Consider the following 18974-nt stretch of genomic DNA (forward strand, 5'->3'; position numbering starts at 1 on the left):
CGCAGGGGGGCTGAAAATCAAAGGCTGGTGCGAGGCGTACGCTTCTGGCGTATGACGCGTATTTCAGTCGGGGCGAGTCTGAGCTTCTTCTGGGGATAACGCGGTGCCGGGGAGAAGGTACGCTGTGGCGTATGCGGCGTCTCCACAAGCAAAGGGCGAATCTCTCGAGTTTCTCCCCCCAGTGGGGATACAGCAGGCAAATCAGGGCGTCCTTCAGAAGGGCGAGGCGGGCGTGGGCAGCCCAGCTTGGCGTGTGAAAACGGCACGGACAGCGGGGGGTCGGGGACGGAACGGGCACACGGACAGCGGGAGGGGGGGCGGGAACGGACAGCGGGGGGGGGCGGGAACGGACAGCGGGAGGGGGGGGCGGGATAGGTTTAAGAAAAGCGCTTAGCGGCTCCCGCGAGCTGAGGAGCGCTTGTTTGTGTTGCAGCAGGGGCTGAAATCACTCTCCACCGGGCGCCATCTTCAAAGAAATGCCCAAACAAACCTAAACAAAAAGAAAACGCCCACCATCGCAATGACGTTGTCAAAGGGGCAGGATAAGTAAAAATGGCCGGAACGCCCACGAATCTGCTCCGGCCATGACGGACAGATCTCTGTTCCAATGGCTAGCCTCCATTTATGGAGCTAGCCAATGGGACAGAGAGGCGGGACGAAGCCCCATACATGTAAACAAAAGTTTTTCGCTTGCGCAGCTTTCGGCGAGGCGAAACCTAAAAAGGAGTAAAGTGCCCTAAAACATGCCCATGCTGCCTCAGATTTTTCCATAAAGAGAAGTTCCAATGCAGCCAGACTTTATTAAAAGATTTACAGTCTTTATTTGATGGCCTGCAAAGGGAAAAACTTTACAGGGATTCTAGGCGAGTTACAGAAAAATTATTTTAGAATACACATCTTTCAATTCCCTATGGTCCTTCTATAGCAGCCGGAACTTATGGAAACTGTACACAGATCAGCGTTCTCTGATTCATCTTCCCTTTGCCGTCAGAAACTTTTAGCTCAGAATTCAATGATCTAATTTAAAAAAAGGCAGTAGAGAAAAACATTTTACTGCAGTTCATATCAGTTGCTATGAAGAAGTATTTTTTGCAACGGAGACCATTACATAGCGCACATCAAGTACATCGTCCCTTTCGAGCCAAGCCAAAGGTCAGGTGGCAGCGCTTGGCGAAAGCCCAAGTCTCAACCTCCAGAAGCATGACTATCAAGGGGAGGTGACAGGGGGAAGATTCTTCAGATTTTACAAGTATAGCCAGTACATAAAAGACAAGTTGGTTTTAACCCTGGTAAAAGATGATTATTACACAGTTAAAATATCATCCAGAGCCTATCTTTCAACTGGTCCCAGTTCCAGAGTCTGTGGAACAATGAGCCTTTTTAGGGGCTCACTGGTGCAGGGGTTCACCCTTATCCCGTCCACTGGTCCTTAAACCAACATATAGAAATTGGCACTGAAGCTGGAATATCAAATAACAAGTTTATTAATCACCCATGAGTGGGACTACATCAATACACCACCCTCGAGCACTGTCTGAGGTAGTCCATGGAATACAGAAACCAAGGGCCTTTTATACCCTATTTACCGCTGAGTAAGCAGGGAGACTCAAAGAGGAGGTACAGGCATATACAGGAAAAGTTATTGACTAACATGGGCAGACAGAAATTGCTTGGTCAACAAAGTGGGAGGGGAAATAGTACTACTTACTTCAGTTGGAACAGCCTGACAGGTACATTCTAAAACAGGTGCATTCTAGCAGCTACAGGCCTTTCTGAGCATGTGCAGTGCTCTGGCTCAGTACTGAAGGAGTTAACTACAATTAATGACTCAAGCGGAACAGAAAGGCAAGCAACAGTGAAGACGGCAGAATCACATGGCTAACACATGGCTAATGCAAATGGATACCACAAACAAAATGGCTTCAGCTTATGCGAACGGTAATACCTGCGATTTCCACAAGGCAACCATAAAGAGTCAATTCTATAGGGAATATCCTATCTTCAAGAAACAGGTGCCATGGCTAACTGTGCTTCTATATGCATTCAATGCTGTTTTCCTTCTCCTCAGGGGCTTCCGAAGACTAGTGATGAGAATGTATCCACGATTCTGACAGCCCTGTTTTGGCTCAGGAGATCATGGTTTCTGACCCAGAGCCAACAGTATTTCACCAGCAGACTGCATCTTGCCTGACCCTAAAATGGCGATGGTATAAAGACACTCCACTCACCTTACATTGCCTGACCATGAAATGACTGCCCTCCTAATACAAAGTGATAATCCTCACCCTCACCAGCTCTCTCTCAAGATCGATCAACCACCTATCCGCTCCCTCGACAGCTATTCTCCCTAGAGCTTCCAACCAGACTCCTATACTAATAGTGTGCTCCCCTGTTGCGCTGTCACAGTATAACTCTGGCTCCCAAACGGTGAGTAGCCACCCTTGCTGCATAGCTATCCCTATTGGTGTTCAAGCAATCTACCTGAGCCAACATAGCAAGGCCTGGCCTGTCCGCTATGGTGGAAAATTCTTACACTCTAATCTACCCCCCAACCCTCTCCAAAACCGCCACAAAATCCTTCAAACACTCCACCCTGAAAAGACACCCTGAGACACTGATCTCTGTGCGCTATGGTGGAAAATTCTTACACTCTAATCTACCCCCCAACCCTCTCCAAAACCGCCACAAAATCCTTCAAACACTCCACCCTGAAAAGACACCTTGAGACACTGATCTCTGACCTACGTTACAGCGCAGACAACGGCACAGTCATGAATTACCCCATCTTCTATTCTAGAAGAACATCTGCCTGGCGCAAAATCTTTGCGCACCACTGCAATGTAGGTGCTACTAAGAACATTCCGTATGGCACTAAACTAACTATAGTACCCTCCCCAATGCTGCGAGCTGATCTCACCATCACTCTCTATAAAAACGGCATTGTTTTGATCCAAGCCTCGCCCAAAAACCTGAATAAATTTGCAGTCCTTTTTACCCAGCTCAGAAACATCGTGCTCAATACTAGCAGGGTATCTAACTCCCACCCTGATGAGCCCACGTCCAGCCCACCCAACGAGGCTAACCACCCACAAACCTCTCTAAGATCCTCCATCACGGATTACTCTAACCTCTCTAGCAAGTCTCCCAGTCCTGTCAACAGAACATTGCCCCCATGCCCTTCAGCACCTCCTTCTTATAGGGACATTGATTCTCTGCACGCCAGAGCTACCAAACTTCCCCAGGGCATACATATTTCTATCCTTGAGCTAATGAACCTCCTCCACCTCGCTGAACTCTCCCTCGCCAACCTCATGCCCCTGCCAAACGCCACCTCCCCACACTTGACAGAGCTCACTAAACAACCTCTTCCGCTATCCTTGAGACATCTTCGCCCCCGCAAGCACCCACACCACCTATCGGAGGAAGAAATCAGAACTCTTGTCCTATCCTACAACTCCACCTTTGACACTCCAAATCCACCAGATCTCACTGAAATGGAAATCCTTGCCACCCTCCGATACAACAACTCCACCACAGCAATCCCACCTCCTTTAGATGCAAGTGCCGAACACGCCATCTGCATGGTCACCATCAACCCCAACAGACCAGCTACCCTCCGCAACAGAATGGTGGTCAAGAGTAATCTAGCGCCTGTTCACCTGTCTGCCCAGACTCCAGAACCTCCTTCCAATTCCTCCCTATCTGGTCTTTTAATTAATTGCCGGTCAGTAGCTAAGCACGCGGCGGACATTGCTGATCTCATCCTCTTAAAAAATCTCAACTTAGTGATCCTTACAGAATCATGGCTCAATGATCCTCATCTCCATATCTGGACCTCCTAGTCCCTCCTAACTACAACATCGCTAGGCTAGACAGACAATCTAACAAGAAAGGAGGAGGCATTGCCTTCATCTACCGCTATAACCTTCTGGTCACAGAACTTCTAGCGGACACCACTGAGTCCTGCGAATACCTCGCCCTCGCTATTCACAGCAACTCTACCCTACTATGTAACCTGCACATCTTTTACCACACCCCAGGCACGAATGAATCCTTCACCGGCCACCTCATGGAAATCATAACAGTTAAGAGTCCCAATATGGCCAATGATATTTTACTTGGTGACTTTAACTTGCACTGGAACGACCAAAAGGATTCACATGTCAACGCCATCAAGGACCTCCTGGACGATCAATCCCTGACCAAGCATTCTCACTTCCAACTCATTCAAAAGGGGCCACCCTTGACTGGATTATCTCCAAAGAATCAACAGTCAAGCTCATCTCTATAGACCCATGCGACTGGTCCGACAACCACGCCATCACCTTTCTCCTACCTGGCACCCACAAGACTAGGGCATCGCAACCGGTGATTCCTAAACGCTGGATCAGAGACACTAAGAACCTAGACCGCAGAGAACTTGAGGCTCGCTGCAAATCCGACCTCCCTCTCATATCACAACACTCAGCGACCTCAATGATCACTATTCTGCGTCTATCTCAAACATCCTGGATGATCTAGCCCCACTAAAGTTGAAAAGAACCCAAATCAAAGACAGAAACCCCTGGTTCACGGGATCCCTTAACAACAAGAGGAGAGTCCTCCGACAAGCTGAAAGATCCTGGAGGCAGCACCCCTCTGCCGCCCATCTAAAACTCCTCTGCCAGGCCAGAAATGCCTACAAAAGGAACATACTCAAGTTCAAAAAAGACTTCTTCAGAACTGCACTAGGGAAGGCCAAGAACAGACCCCAAAAGCTCTTCGAACTGGTCAAACACCAATCCAACAAATTGGCCAAAACGTCAAAAGAAACTCCCAAATCTCTTATATCCTCAGAGGAATTCTCCTCCTTTTTCGCTGCCAAAATCTCAGCCCTCGGAAATGAACTCAACTCCATCACATACCCCCAAACACCTCTCGACCTGCATTCTCCAGACACATCGCCCCCAGAGGCTTCACCCAAAAACCATGCTCACTGGACTGACTTCAAACTCTATGACGACGACTCTGTGTCCAAAATCCTATCTTCCCTAAACACTAATAACCATTTTAATGACCCGCTTCCTTGCAACTGCCTAGCTGCTGTCGCCCAATCCATTATTCCTAGCTGGACTACAATAATTAACGCCTCGCTCAGGCAAGGAACGATGCCCAACTCTCTAAAAGCCGGCCAAGTCCTCCCCATTCTGAAAAAGCCATCATTGGATCTAGCCTCCCCCGACAACTTCAGACCCATCTCCAACATCCCCCTCTTAGCCAAAGTGATGGGGAAATGTGTGCAACAGCAGCTAACTCAACACACCAACAACTTCCACCTGCTTGATGACTTCCAATCTGGATTTAGACCAGGGCACAGCACCGAAACCACTATGCTCCAAATCATTGATGATGCTCTCCAAGCCCTTGACCAAGGCAAAACCTGTCTCCTAATCCTCCTGGACCTATCATCGGCCTTCGACACGGTCACCCATGAAAAGCTACTTGAGCGCCTCAAATTCAGGATGGGTTTAGATGGCACTGTTCTAGAGTGGTTCAGATCCTTCCTCCATAACCGGTCCCAGAGATTTCTTGTCAACGGCAACCTATCTGCACCACCCCCTGTCACGGGTGGAGTCCCTCAAGGATCAACACTTTCCCCCACCCTCTTCAATCTTTATCTGGAACCGCTTACCGAAGTACTACGCACTGCTAATATCTCCTATCATATGTACGCTGATGACCCTCAGATCTACATCAAAACCTCATCTCTCGAAGAGATCCTCTCCCTGAACGAAGCCTTGTAACTCACTGTCCAATGGCTCGCATCCAATCAACTCAAACTCAACGCAAAGAAAACGGAATTTCTCCTGGTCGCCCCACCTAACACCAACCCTGAGATTCAATCATGGGTTAAGGCTATCACAGCCCTGAATTGCCCACCAACCATAGTAGATTCGGACAAATCCCTGGGAATCACCCTCGACAGCAATCTGAACATGCGGGTCCACATCAATTCAATGGCCAAATCAGCCGGATTTCACTTGAGCTATCTTAGGAAACTGAAACCCTTCCTCAATTCTCTCGACCTAAAAATAGCAATCCAAGCACTTGTCATCTCTAGACTGAAATACAGCTGCTCTACCATCTCCTGTCTACCCAAGATCTCCCTGGCCCCTTCAAAAAGCCTGCCTGAACGCGGCCTGCAGACTACTCACTGGCACTAGGAAATACGAACACATTCCCCACACTTGAAAGCTCTCAACTGGCTTCCCCTGGAGACAAGAATACAGCTCAAAGTAGCATGCATCACGCACAAGGCCTTATATTCTAACTCACCAGCATATCCGAGGCAGAAACTTGTGATTTCCGGAGGAATCAGAAACTCCCGATCTGCCAGAGACCTCCTGCTCCAACCTGCATGCTTTCGGGAAAAAAAACCTGCAACCGGGCTTTCTCCGGGGCTGCCCCAGGAATATGAAACTCTCTCCCACCAGAGATCAGAAGAATACCCTCTCTGACTCGCTTCAAAAAGGATGCCAAATCATTCCTCATGAGCAAATATCTCGTTTAAACTTTGCCACCACCACAGCCTTGATCTATTGCCTTCTATTGTCTCTCTTCAGATTAGCTAGCTCACCCCATCAGAAGCTTGGGGCCTTGCCACAAACATTGGTAAACGTAATCTGTAAATATGTTCTCATCTTGATTATTTGGATATTTATTCTGTAAATACGTGCCCCTTCTCCCTTATGTACCCTGCACCCTGTCCTCCTTCTTTCGATCCGTAACTGGATGATGCTATACCTACTCTGTACATGACTATGTTTTCCTGTAAAGCGCTCTGATGCCCTAACGGGTCAAGTTCGTGCTCTATAAAACAAATCAATAAATAAAATACATTTACCCCAGTACAGATATCTGGGCCTAAATCCATCGTTTTTTTGCTCACCATGCCATTCCAGTTTGAACCCAGCCATATGCAAATCAGTCTTGACCCTGTGCCCCATAGGAACAGTCCAGCCCGAACTGCCAAGCCAGGTCCTTCCTGGACTGGAAACAAGCATCCATGGCCATGTCTGAACTGGGGTGGCGGAGTGAGCTAAAGAATGATGATGGATTAAACCCAGATCGGTTGACTGCGGGTGAGTGCTTGCAATGTTCAACACTTGTCCATCATCCCCTTTGGTTTTGCTTTGTTCGCCCGAAGTGGTCAGGGTATGCCCAGACGTGGGTACCTTGCTCACTTTCCCACTGGATTCAAGCTAGCCTCGCTAATGACAGTTAATTAGCCAGAAACCGGTCCCAGGATGCTTGTTTGCGGTCCATGGAAGACATGGCTTGTCAGTTCGGGCTGGACTGTTCCCATGAGGCACAGGGTCAGACTGATTTGCATATGGCCATGTCTGAACTGGGGTGAGCTAAAGAATGATGAAGGATTACTCCCATATCAGTTGACTGGGGGTGAGTGCTTGCAATGTTCAACACTCCGTCCATCATCCCCTTTGGTTTTGATTTGAAATAGTCTGCCTTTTGAGCCATTGGGCACTTCAAGTCTCCAAAGGTTAACATATAAAGTAGTCTTCCTTGGATCAATAACATGAACTACGAGACTAGGGTAAAATAAGAGCTCTACTGGCTTCCCTTCCTTAGGTGAGATTTTTTCTGGATAGAGTACTTTCAGAGCTTCACACCAAATTAAAGGCTAAAATACAAGCTGTGTTGCAGGACCTTTATGGCTATCACACTCTGTTAGAACTTCAGCCCATCAAAGAGGAGGCCCCAGTTTCGACACAAAGTATGTATTAACAGACAGTGCAAGGAATACCACACAAGGGCCTGCACTGCTGTGCATCAGGCCTGGAAAAAGATTCTGGACACACAAGGAATGAGCTTCCGAGAACGGAGGGAAAAATAAGTGAGTGAATACGTAAGTGTGCATGTATATGTTTATGGTTGCCCTACCTAATAAGGACTGGTAACTCCTGGCATATTGTGGTTACCCTTGGAATCTTGCCTTGCCTTTCATCTGGCAACTACACTTGGCACTTGGTGCCCACAGCTGCCATTCTGTGGTTATGCTGATCATACTATGGCAAATCCCAGAATATAATGGGCATCCATGATATCTAGATGTCACCTAAGCATCTAGTCCACACCTCTGGCATATGGTGAGCATTGATGACATCAGAATAAAACCATTGGTGGGCATCTGTGGTTTTTAGTGGGAATGAAGCATTACTTAAATGTCCGTCCCTGGTATGTGGCACATGGCCATGTGAGGCAGAGTCTGCCCTTGTGAGGCACAAGTAAGCATGAATACTTCACGAACAAGCATTGGTAAAGCCAATAGATTGCACCCAGTAGGTCTGTCTTTAAGTTTTCAGTCTTTGTTGTGAAAAAGGATGCAAGCTCCTCGCAATTGGGAAGTGATTCAGAATTAGCTTGGGGGGAGTGGGAGACACCCTTAGATGGAGCTTTGATTATTTCGATGGTCTTTAGGGACGATTCTTGGCTTGATCTAATTGCTGACAAATTAAGTCAGCTTTTGATCTTCGAATCTTTCTATAATAGGAATTTCTCTTGCTTCTTAGCAATTTGAGGTGGGCAGCTGATGGAATGGCTCTCCATTGTCTTTCAGTTGCTTTCAGTACATGAAATTGGAATTATGGACTTTGAAAAATGAACTTTTTGTACTTAGTAACATACAGAATACCGTACGTGCTGCAGTAAAAAGCTTCTGTGTAACAGGCTCTGCTGCTCTTCGGGACTAAGTCTATACTATGCCACATACCTAATGTACTTAATACATAGAATACTATGAAAAATATAGAAACCCTTCTCTGCTTGTGCTTGGCAACTTTCCTTTTAAATAATTCAGTTAACATAAACTTCATAGGCCTCCCTATATTCCTGACAGATATTGCTGGCGAGGTTGCTGTTCCTAAAGTTAGGGGGCCTCTCTCATAATTTTCCTGTTACAACTCAGTAGTCGAAGTGGGAGGGGTCAGCAGGGCACCGCGTGCCCCTACTTTATCAAATTAATAGAATCTGTTTCTCTACTTAATTTAAAAAATGCGTCCCAGGGCAGCAGAAATATCTTATGCCTATAGATAAGGCTCTGCCGTTCGTGGCTGTAAGGGATTGGGTGGGGTGGGCAGAGAAGGAAAAGGACTTGGTATCTTCTTTCTTGCTGAGACAAGACAAGGGCAGTGTCGACCTCTCCTGCTGGCAGCTACCCCACTCCCACTCCCCTTCTCTCTTTCTTCCTCTTCTTCCCTCTTTTTCTGTCTCTGTCTCGCTCCTCCTCACTTGCTGAATGAAAACCATGACTTCAAGAAACGGCTCTTACCCTCTCTTTCTTCTCCTTTCCTTCCTTGTTCCCCTGTGAAATGAACGCAAACAAGAAAAACACTTTAGCTGGAAATGTCGTCATTTTCTGACATTTTTCTATTCCAAAGTGCAGCCTCAGGAGAGAGAGGATTTTTTTTTCAAAATATGAAAAATAACTAAAGAAAGCAAGACAGAATGGTTGCAAAGTGGCCAGGTTGATTTTATTCACACCCAAACACATAAGCACAACTTTACAGAGTTTGCTAGTGAAGAGCTACTTTTGTTTTCTCATCTTTCTTTGAACATTGTTTTCTCCGGGTGAGGAAGGGCACCACTCCTGGAAGTACTGCAATACCTGGTTGATGAGTGGAGTGGAAAACGCTTACTGTCATCCTTATCAACTGTTTTCTTTATTTTAGTTTATAAAATGTAAACTGCAACTCTATATTCAGGGATGTGGTCTTTTTAAACCATGCTGCTTACGTTTTGTAAGGATATAAGCAATGGACATTGAAACAGGTCCCTTCCGGGCCCTGTAACCATAAACTTAACCTTTCAGGCAAAAACACTCATTGATTTCAGAATAAGGAGTTGTAAAAGTATTTAGGTAACCATGTTGTTCTAGCTTACATTTGACATGTTTTACTTAATCTAGCATTCCCTATGAGTGTTTGCTTTTTCACTCTGGAGCGAAGGGTAAAATGAGGATCCAAATCAACACCCAGCACCGCGATGCTTCCTCCTTCGTCCGTGGCTTATCACGGAAGCCACGGACGAAGGAGGAAGCACCGCGGTGCTGGGGGTTGATTTGGATCCTCATTTTACCCTTCGCTCCAGAGTTGGCTCATGGGGAACTGACTCCAAACATCCTGAGCATATTACATCAGCATTACTGATATAGCCAGGAATACGTATATTTATAAATTATATCTATACACATTGATCATTATTCTTAGTACATACACCCTATATCTTTGTGGTAAAACATTAGTGAGTGACAGGGGGATCAGCCTCCGGTCCTGACGAAGGGGCTTGAGGCCCCTAAACATGTTGACCCGCACAGGAGAGTAAGTCCATTAACCTACTTTTTCTCTCCGCTTCACACTTTTTTTTTAACAATACCAGCCAGTGTTTATTAAAAAGTCTTTTCTACCACTAGGCCAGGTATTTTTTAACATCACTTATCTATTATCACCCCTGACCCTACTGACACTCACTCCCATTCACTCACATAGCACACTCATAATAAAAGGTGCTCCAGCGTGGTTGCTTGTCGCAGCACTGCCCCGTCCCGCAGCGGGGCGGGAAGACCCCAATGATGAAGCATGACACCAAGGGCCCTTTTGGTGTGTGAGGGGTATTTTAACACATATTGTGTATTCCATGAACACCTGGTTATACACTAACTCTACGTAAGGTGGACCTTGTTGATTATTTGTACTTTCAGGAGAGGAGGACGCGCCCCCCTTGGTGTAGTTCTGCACCACCTCTTCACTCCCCTTTTTTGATATTTTTTCGGTTAACCTTGAAGGCCTGTCCACAACAATCCATACTGAAGTACACCTCCAGTTTTGCGGGTAGGCCTACGAAGCAGCACATCCTGGAGCAACCGTGACCCTGTCACTGCGGTCAAAGGAACCTTGCGGCCAGTCTGCCTCACTTATTGGTACCTTCATTGGGCTTGTTTCCACAGTAGTAGTGCAACTTACCAGGGATTGCCAATGCAGGACTTGCTTGCACACCGAACTAAGTTTGCAAACTTCACAGTCACTCTGCTTTATGCACAAGCACTTTTAACATTGGCTGTCTGCTTTGGGGCCACTGGAATTATGCAACAATGGAGAAAATAATTATGACGCAGTGTTGACTAAATTATGCAGCAAAAAAAGGCTGTAGCCTAATGAGGTACATTTTCTGGTAATTTATTATTTTGACATTTTACACATACTAACAGTCTCTGCAAAGATGTTGCCTCATTAGTACCAGTGAATTATGCAGTGATAAAGGTGACTAGTCAACCTTTGCAAAGGACCCACCTCTTCTCAGCAATACAAGGCACATTTTTCTAGTAAATTTTGATTCACTTGAGCTACAAACATTATTAGGTCTCGCACCTAGTGATACACTGCGTAGCAGTGTTCGCGCAGCAGTTAGGTCTCGCGCCTAGCGATATACTGCGCAGCAGTGTTCACGCAGCGAGAGTCCTTTTGTCTGGGTTTTCAAAATGTACCTGGAAAATGCACACGCTCATGCGTGTGATTTTCTATTTGCGGCCTGCTATTGGCCTTTCCTGCGTGTTGTTTTGTGAAATAGACACCAATAGGCCAGAGGCGTGCGCATAGCTCTGCCCCTGGCCTATTGGTGTCTATTACGAGCAGTCCCTGCCATATGCTTTCAATTATCGTGCCCAGACACGGGCGCCATAAATTAAAGTATCTGGGCGTGCGCAGCACTCGCAGCTTTGTTTTTCCCATAACTGTGCAGTCGCCGGCATCAGCAAAGGCAGCTTAGCGGAGTTGAAGAAGTAACCGATCCAGACGTGGTACTGCACAACCTTCTCCGCAACACGCTTCTGGGTGTTAGCGGTGACGCCCGATCTCGAGGAAGCGGCGGGAGCAACAACAGCAATGAACCTGTAAAAGTACTGGTTTATTTTTAGATGGATGTCACCAGATTTCTAAAGAGTAAAAATGATGCAGCTATTTCCCCTGCAGGCGTATTAGTCCCAGCTGATGTCTCTTGGAGTTGTAGGGTGAGTACGGGTGTGGGCGTGCATCAGCCCCTTCAAGGGCGGTGCCTATTAAGCCCCTCCTGACATTTTGAATAAGCTGGCGGGAGGTTACACATCTCAGTTTACGTTTTTGGAGCAGATGAGAGATTTTTTTATATAAATGAAGATGAAGCTTATGTAACACCACCAGTTGTGTGTTTGTACACTGAAACGGGCGCGTTGCTGGGTCCTATGAATTTAGCAAACACTTTTACCCCAGAAGAGCAGCCCCTGCTCCGTGAAAGAGAGAACAGAGGCAGGACACCTCAACGCTTTCTAGGTAGAATCACAAGTAAAAAAAAAAACATGCAAAAAGACTCCACAGAAACCAGTTCAATACTCAGAAACAACAACAAAATAAATATTAAACAAGCACAACAGCTGCAATGCAAAGGCACTACAACAATGGTCTTCATTTCGGGCTCCCGTCAGAAAAAGGTCAATTATTAGGAATAAACAAAATAGGGCAGCGTGGTGGTGCCCGCTGTGTCAGCAAGTGTAACATTTGTAACAGAGGATGTGAGCGAATATGCCCCGTTTCAATCACAACCAAAGGAACCACCATTTGGGAGGCTGGCTCACACTGCTTTGAGCCCTTTCGAATAGAATAGGTGGTGCAGCTGAAAAAAGGCACCATGGGAGAATATATGCATGTGTTTATATATAGTATACATCTATAGCGAGGGTTGGAAGAGAAGGTGACGCAGTATAATTCCTGCAGCTTCCTTACAAATAAATCTGATCTGAACCTGTGCTTATCCCAGAATAAGATGTAAACACGGGGCTACACATTATCCCCAGCTAAAGATATACGACCACACAAGCACAGCACAGCAAGCACACCAAGGTCTACATGAGGTAGGGGGGTTTCTCAGTATTGGGGTCTATTACATCTAGCACAGATAAATATTACTTGATCAAACATTTTAATTAACAGTGGATAACTTTCATAATGGTTATTCGTTCTCATGTACCACTTTAAGACGGCAGTGTGAGGCATGTGAATAGCAACGATACGTCCCAGTTATTTGTGCTAACTTTTGGTTTTGAGGTAGCAGTCTTTTCCCGCCCATGAATCATCTGGTGCATTTTTCAATTGTTCAGCAAGTAATAGGCACTGGCACCATCAAATTTAAAATAAATGTTTTCGTTTTTAAAAACCGTTCATTAGGTCTCCTGGCGTTTAACAGCGCGTCAGCGCTGTGTCCGCCAGGAGATCTTTTGTCGCTGACTCTGCTTCCCAGGAGACAGCACCTGGCGCGCGCATTTTCTCTCCGAGGAGGCGATTAGAGCTGGCCACGCGCACGCGAACGAGCGCTGTGGCCAGCTGCTGTCTCCTGGGAAGCTCCTACACGCATGCGCATTCACACAGACACACACACGAGCACCCATGCACGCACGCACGCACATACATACATACATACATACATACATACATACAGAGACACACACTCTCCCATGCATACACACACACACGAGTGCGCCGAGGCCCCCCCGCCGTCGCACACATACATACACACACGAGCATACACACACACACACGTGCACCGATACCCCCTCCTACCTCCTACAACTAAGTTGTCCGGTCCTGTTCTCTTCCGTGCAGTCCTTGGATTCCGCCGGTTTCTCCTCTCGTTGCCCGCTGCCCGTCTCTGCCGGTCTGTGATCCCACTTCTGGCCGTTTAGCGCGCATGCGTGTGATTGCACGCATGCGCTTTCCAGATCCAGCGGCGAACACTACTCCTGCTTGAGCAGCGTTAACCCCATCGCTGCCAGCCAAGGCTGAAAACAGAGCAGAAGCAGCCAGGCAGCGGCTGCACAGCTCACTAAAGGCAGAGGGCACAGGCAGCTCAGAACGATGAAGCATCAATTGTATTTATTAATAGCAGCCACAGCAGGTCAGCTGCACTCCTATATACCGGCGCGCGCCGCGGGTTCAGGGAGGTACACTGGCAGGGAGAGCTATATCAATATAATACTATACTGCTGACTTTCAAAGGGGCTGCTTCCATTAGGACCGGAGTATCACGGGGTCAACTGGTGGCAATGGAATATTTATATACCTTATATAGCTGCCACCGAGCACTCAGGATGGTTTGCAGTGACTGCTAGGAGTCAGTGAGCTTACAGAGAGCCCCCTTTTCGGTCACAGGCTGCTCTGAAGACAGGCAGTAGCAGTAAAACACACTACTGTGTGTGTCACTACACTGTCCGAACACCGTTATCTTACTGGGACATGTGGTATGGTAACAGTTATGTATTACACTGGTGGCCAAAGGAGCTAATGTGCCTACTCCAAGGATCTGTGTTTGCTCTCCTATACTCACATGTTCACTTGTTTGATTCCACATGAGTTTACATGGCTTTTCATCCTTCTAAGGTCGATAAAATGAGTACCATTGAACAGAGGATCTTTGACCATTCAATAGCACAACTAAACTTTCAGTGAGCTTACAGAGAGCCCCCTTTTCGGTCACAGGCTGCTCTGAAGACAGGCAGTAGCAGTAAAACACACTACTGTGTGTGTCACTACACTGTCCGAACACCGTTATCTTACTGGGACATGTGGTATGGTAACAGTTATGTATTACACTGGTGGCCAAAGGAGCTAATGTGCCTACTCCAAGGATCTGTGTTTGCTCTCCTATACTCACATGTTCACTTGTTTGATTCCACATGAGTTTACATGGCTTTTCATCCTTCTAAGGTCGATAAAATGAGTACCATTGAACAGAGGATCTTTGACCATTCAATAGCACAACTAAACTTTCAGTGAGCTTACAGAGAGCCCCCTTTTCGGTCACAGGCTGCTCTGAAGACAGGCAGTAGCAGTAAAACACACTACTGTGTGTGTCAGTACACTGTCCGAACACCGTTATCTTACTGGGTCATGTGGTATGGTAACAGTTATGTATTACACTGGTGGCCAAAGGGGCTAATGTGCCTACTCCAAGGATCTGTGTTTGCTCTCCTATACTCACATGTTCACTTGTTTGATTCCACATGAGTTTACATGGCTTTTCATCCTTCTAAGGTCGATAAAATGTTTACCATTGAACAGAGGATCTTTGACCATTCAATAGCACAACTAAACTTTTCAGTGAGCTTACAGAGAGCCCCCTTTTCGGTCACAGGCTGCTCTGAAGACAGGCAGTAGCAGTAAAACACACTACTGTGTGTGTCACTACACTGTCCGAACACCGTTATCTTACTGGGTCATGTGGTATAGTAACAGTTATGTATTACACTGGTGGCCAAAGGAGCTAATGTGCCTACTCCAAGGATCTGTGTTTGCTCTCCTATACTCACATGTTCACTTGTTTGATTCCACATGAGTTTACATGGCTTTTCATCCTTCTAAGGTCGATAAAATGAGTACCATTGAACAGAGGATCTTTGACCATTCAATAGCACAACTAAACTTTTCAGTGAGCTTACAGAGAGCGCAGAGTAGTGAATGCAGAGTAGTGAATGGAGAGTAGTGAGTAGTGAGTGCCGAGTAGTGAGTGCAGAGTAGTGAGTAGTGAGTGCAGAGTAGTGAGTAGTGAGTGCAGAGTAGTGAGTAGTGAGTGCAAAGTAGTGAGTGCAGAGTAGTGAGTAGTGAGTGCAGAGTAGTGAGCAGTGAGTGCAGAGTAGTGAGTAGTGAGTGCAGAGTAGTGAGTGCAGAGTAGTGAGTGCAGAGTAGTGAGTAGTGAGTGCAGAGTAGTGAGCAGTGAGTGCAGAGTAGTGAGTGCAGAGTAGTGAGTAGTGAGTGCAGAGTAGTGAGTGCAGAGTAGTGAGTAGTGAGTGCAGAGTAGTGAGCAGTGAGTGCAGAGTAGTGAGTAGTGAGTGCAGAGTAGTGAGTAGTGAGTGCAGAGTAGTGAGCAGTGAGTGCAGAGTAGTGAGTGCAGAGTAGTGAGTGCAGAGTAGTGAGTGCAGAGTAGTGAGTGCAGAGTAGTGAGCTGCCTCAAGTGAAGTACTCTGGTACCCAAGGATGACTAGCAAACAATATTATTCACAACGTTGCTTACTATTCAGCAACATTTGACAGTTTGCAAATCATCTTTATACAACAATTCAGAGTTTGATAACAAGTTAATGTAACACATTGTAATATACAATGCCAATAGCTCAAACTTTAAAGCTGGGAGACCTATTGCATTGTAAATGCTTGTTTTTTGTTGTCAATGCTGCATGTGCCTGCCTGCCCCTAAAACGTGGCTGCAATATGGCTGCTGACATGTGTAGTCACGATTTGGTGCTTTTAATTACCGAATGTCTCCGTGGTAATATCAACAATAATGCAAAATGCTTTCAGGTGCTGAGATGCTACCCAAAATGAACAAGCATTTGCAATGTAATAGGTCACATATTGGCGAGTGTTTGAGCTATTTGCATTGTAAATACCAATGTCTTCTATTTATATTGTTTAAAAACCAGCAGAACGGTGCATAAACACACACTTTGTATTTTCACTCTTTGCTCACGAAAAGCAATGTTGGCAGAAACTACGTGTCTTTTACTGCCAGCCTTGCTTCTCATAAGCAAGAACTATAAGTACAAAGTGTGTGGTTACGCACCACTTGCAGCTTTTCTACACACATAAATAAAAGGCATTGTCATTTACAATGCCAATAGCTTAAACTCTCACAAATGCTAGACCTACTGCATTGCAAATGCTTGTTTTTTGTTAAAATTGTCAGACTATGCAGCAGATGATGTATTATATGGCAAATATGGCAGAGCCATAATTATGTGGAAAACATTTGCAAATTAGGATATTTTGCCATTCATGTTCGAACTGCTCTTGTGTAAAAATGGAGAAGTTCTGATGAGAGAAACTGCATGGCTCGGAGACAAATGGCTTGCGATTCCACTTTAAGCATATTTGGGACATTCTGTGATTGGAAACATATTCCGCTTTGTGAATGTATTTTAATGTCAATAACTCATATTAAACCTTAAATAAACATGTGTATTCATTTGTTGAATTAAATAACATAAGCTGCAACTGGTCCGTGAAATGACAAACAAATACTAAAAATTGAGATGTTTTGCTCTTTCTGGCCACCCCTCTGACTCCGCCCCCAGACCCAGGTTATTCCCACCCTCTGATTCTCCGCCAACAATTCCCTAACTTTTTCCCCCCACTTCGACCACTGTTACAATCACAGTCATGTTAGCCGCCTTAGTTCTATAGTATCTGCAGCACGAAGGAGTTACTTCTGCACTAGAAAGCTTACTAGGAAATGCTAGAAGGCCCTTGAACTATCTATTGCATTCTTAGCTGTTCTTAAATCCAGTTTTGAGAATTCAGCAGTGATGACGTAAGAGAGGCAGATGGTGAGACTGGTTTCTTAATACTTCTTAATTTCCACTAAAGTAATCTCCCAAATGGTGAATCAGTAAGCCACTCAATCAAGAGGCATAACCTATATTCCCTTTAAAGTATGTACACCCTTCCTTCTCATAGCACCCTCGGTCTGTGCAGCAGCGCACACGCTGCTCCCACAGTAATTGAGGTTCCTCAATACTGCTCCTTATTGAATTAAAACATCATTGGCGCCTCTTACTCTTTTGGTGCCATGCTCTTCCCGACTGTTAATGATAAAAAATATGTGTAAAAAAAATAGCAACACAAGCCAAGAATGGTTGCTTATCTGCATTTGAGGTGTGGACTGACAGGAGAGCAGGGAGGGAGAGCATCCAACATTGAGTGTTTTGGTTTTGCAATAGTGATTAAGCTGGAAAATTAAGATTTATAAACTATGCTTGCAGGAAATTTGCCAGCTTCAAAAATACCAATGGCACGACACATCATATTTGCGAGCACCAGCCTTTCTCAAACGCACTTGAGTGCAATCCTGTTTCTCTCTCTAGAGGTGGGCAAGCCAGCAAATTATTAGGGAGAGTCGAGCCATGAGACAGACTCGGCTGTAAACACCTGATTACGAAATAAGCCAGCTAAATATTTGGAATGCAAACTGTGCACCAAACTTCATGTAAACACAGAACAAATACGTTTCAAAATTCAAAATCGTGTTTTTTAATGTGGGAGAATTTCACATTAGTAGATTACTTTATTTCACTGCATGGGGTATCATTTGCTAGAAGTAATAGTTTCCAAAACGAACTTTTAACAACGAAAGACCCCTCCATTCCCGACAGACAACACCCTTAGTAAACCTAGAGGCAAGTCAGGATCCTCTGCCCACTATATGTGCATAATGAATTTCGAGACAAGGTGTCTATCATCATTTTTAGTGAGTGACATGGGAATAGTGTTGGTATAGCAAATCTGTCACAATACAAAATGACCTGCTCATTTCAGTATCTGAAAACTAAAATACTGATGCATGAGATTGTCAGCTGTGCTGGTGCACCACCCAGCAAGCTCAGACCAAGCATGTACTAGGGTAGGGAACAAACTATGGACAATGAATTACAAGCATTTACAATGCAATGGTCTCGGCATCATTAAAGGTAGAGCTATTGGCATTGCTCATGACATTTCTTTTTTTTCTTTAAATCATAAATAAATGGCATTGTCATGTACATTGCCAATACACACCACTCTGCACTCAACAGCACACACCACTCTGCACTCAACAGCACACACCACTCTGCACTCAACAGCACACACCACTCTGCACTCAACAGCACACACCACTCTGCACTCAACAGCACACACCACTCTTCACTACTCTGCACTCAACAGCACACACCACTCTTCACTACTCTGCACTCAACAGCACACACCACTCTTCACTACTCTGCACTCACTACTCTGCACTCACTACTCTGCACTCACTACTCTGCACTCACTACTCTGCACTCACAACTCTGCACTCACAACTCTGCACTCACAACTCTGCACTCACAACTCTGCACTCACAACTCTGCACTCACAACTCTG

General features: G+C 45.7%; 1 protein-coding gene across 6 annotated transcripts in view; it reads right to left on the minus strand.

The window, feature by feature from the left end:
- The window catches only part of SWT1 (SWT1 RNA endoribonuclease homolog), a 1000634-nt gene that overhangs the window by 938122 nt on the left and 43538 nt on the right, over positions 1-18974 (minus strand). For 2 of the 6 annotated variants that reach the window (XM_078642805.1, XM_078642796.1), the window contains exon 2: positions 9329-9361. The exons of the other annotated variants lie outside the window; for them this stretch is intronic. The gene's annotated coding sequence lies outside the window, so the exon portion shown is untranslated. The remainder of the gene's footprint in view (positions 1-9328; positions 9362-18974) is intronic. 6 annotated transcript variants of the gene reach the window in all.

The sequence above is a fragment of the Lissotriton helveticus genome, chromosome 1_1, assembly GCF_964261635.1.
Source record: "Lissotriton helveticus chromosome 1_1, aLisHel1.1, whole genome shotgun sequence".
Taxonomy (NCBI): Eukaryota; Metazoa; Chordata; class Amphibia; order Caudata; family Salamandridae; genus Lissotriton; species Lissotriton helveticus.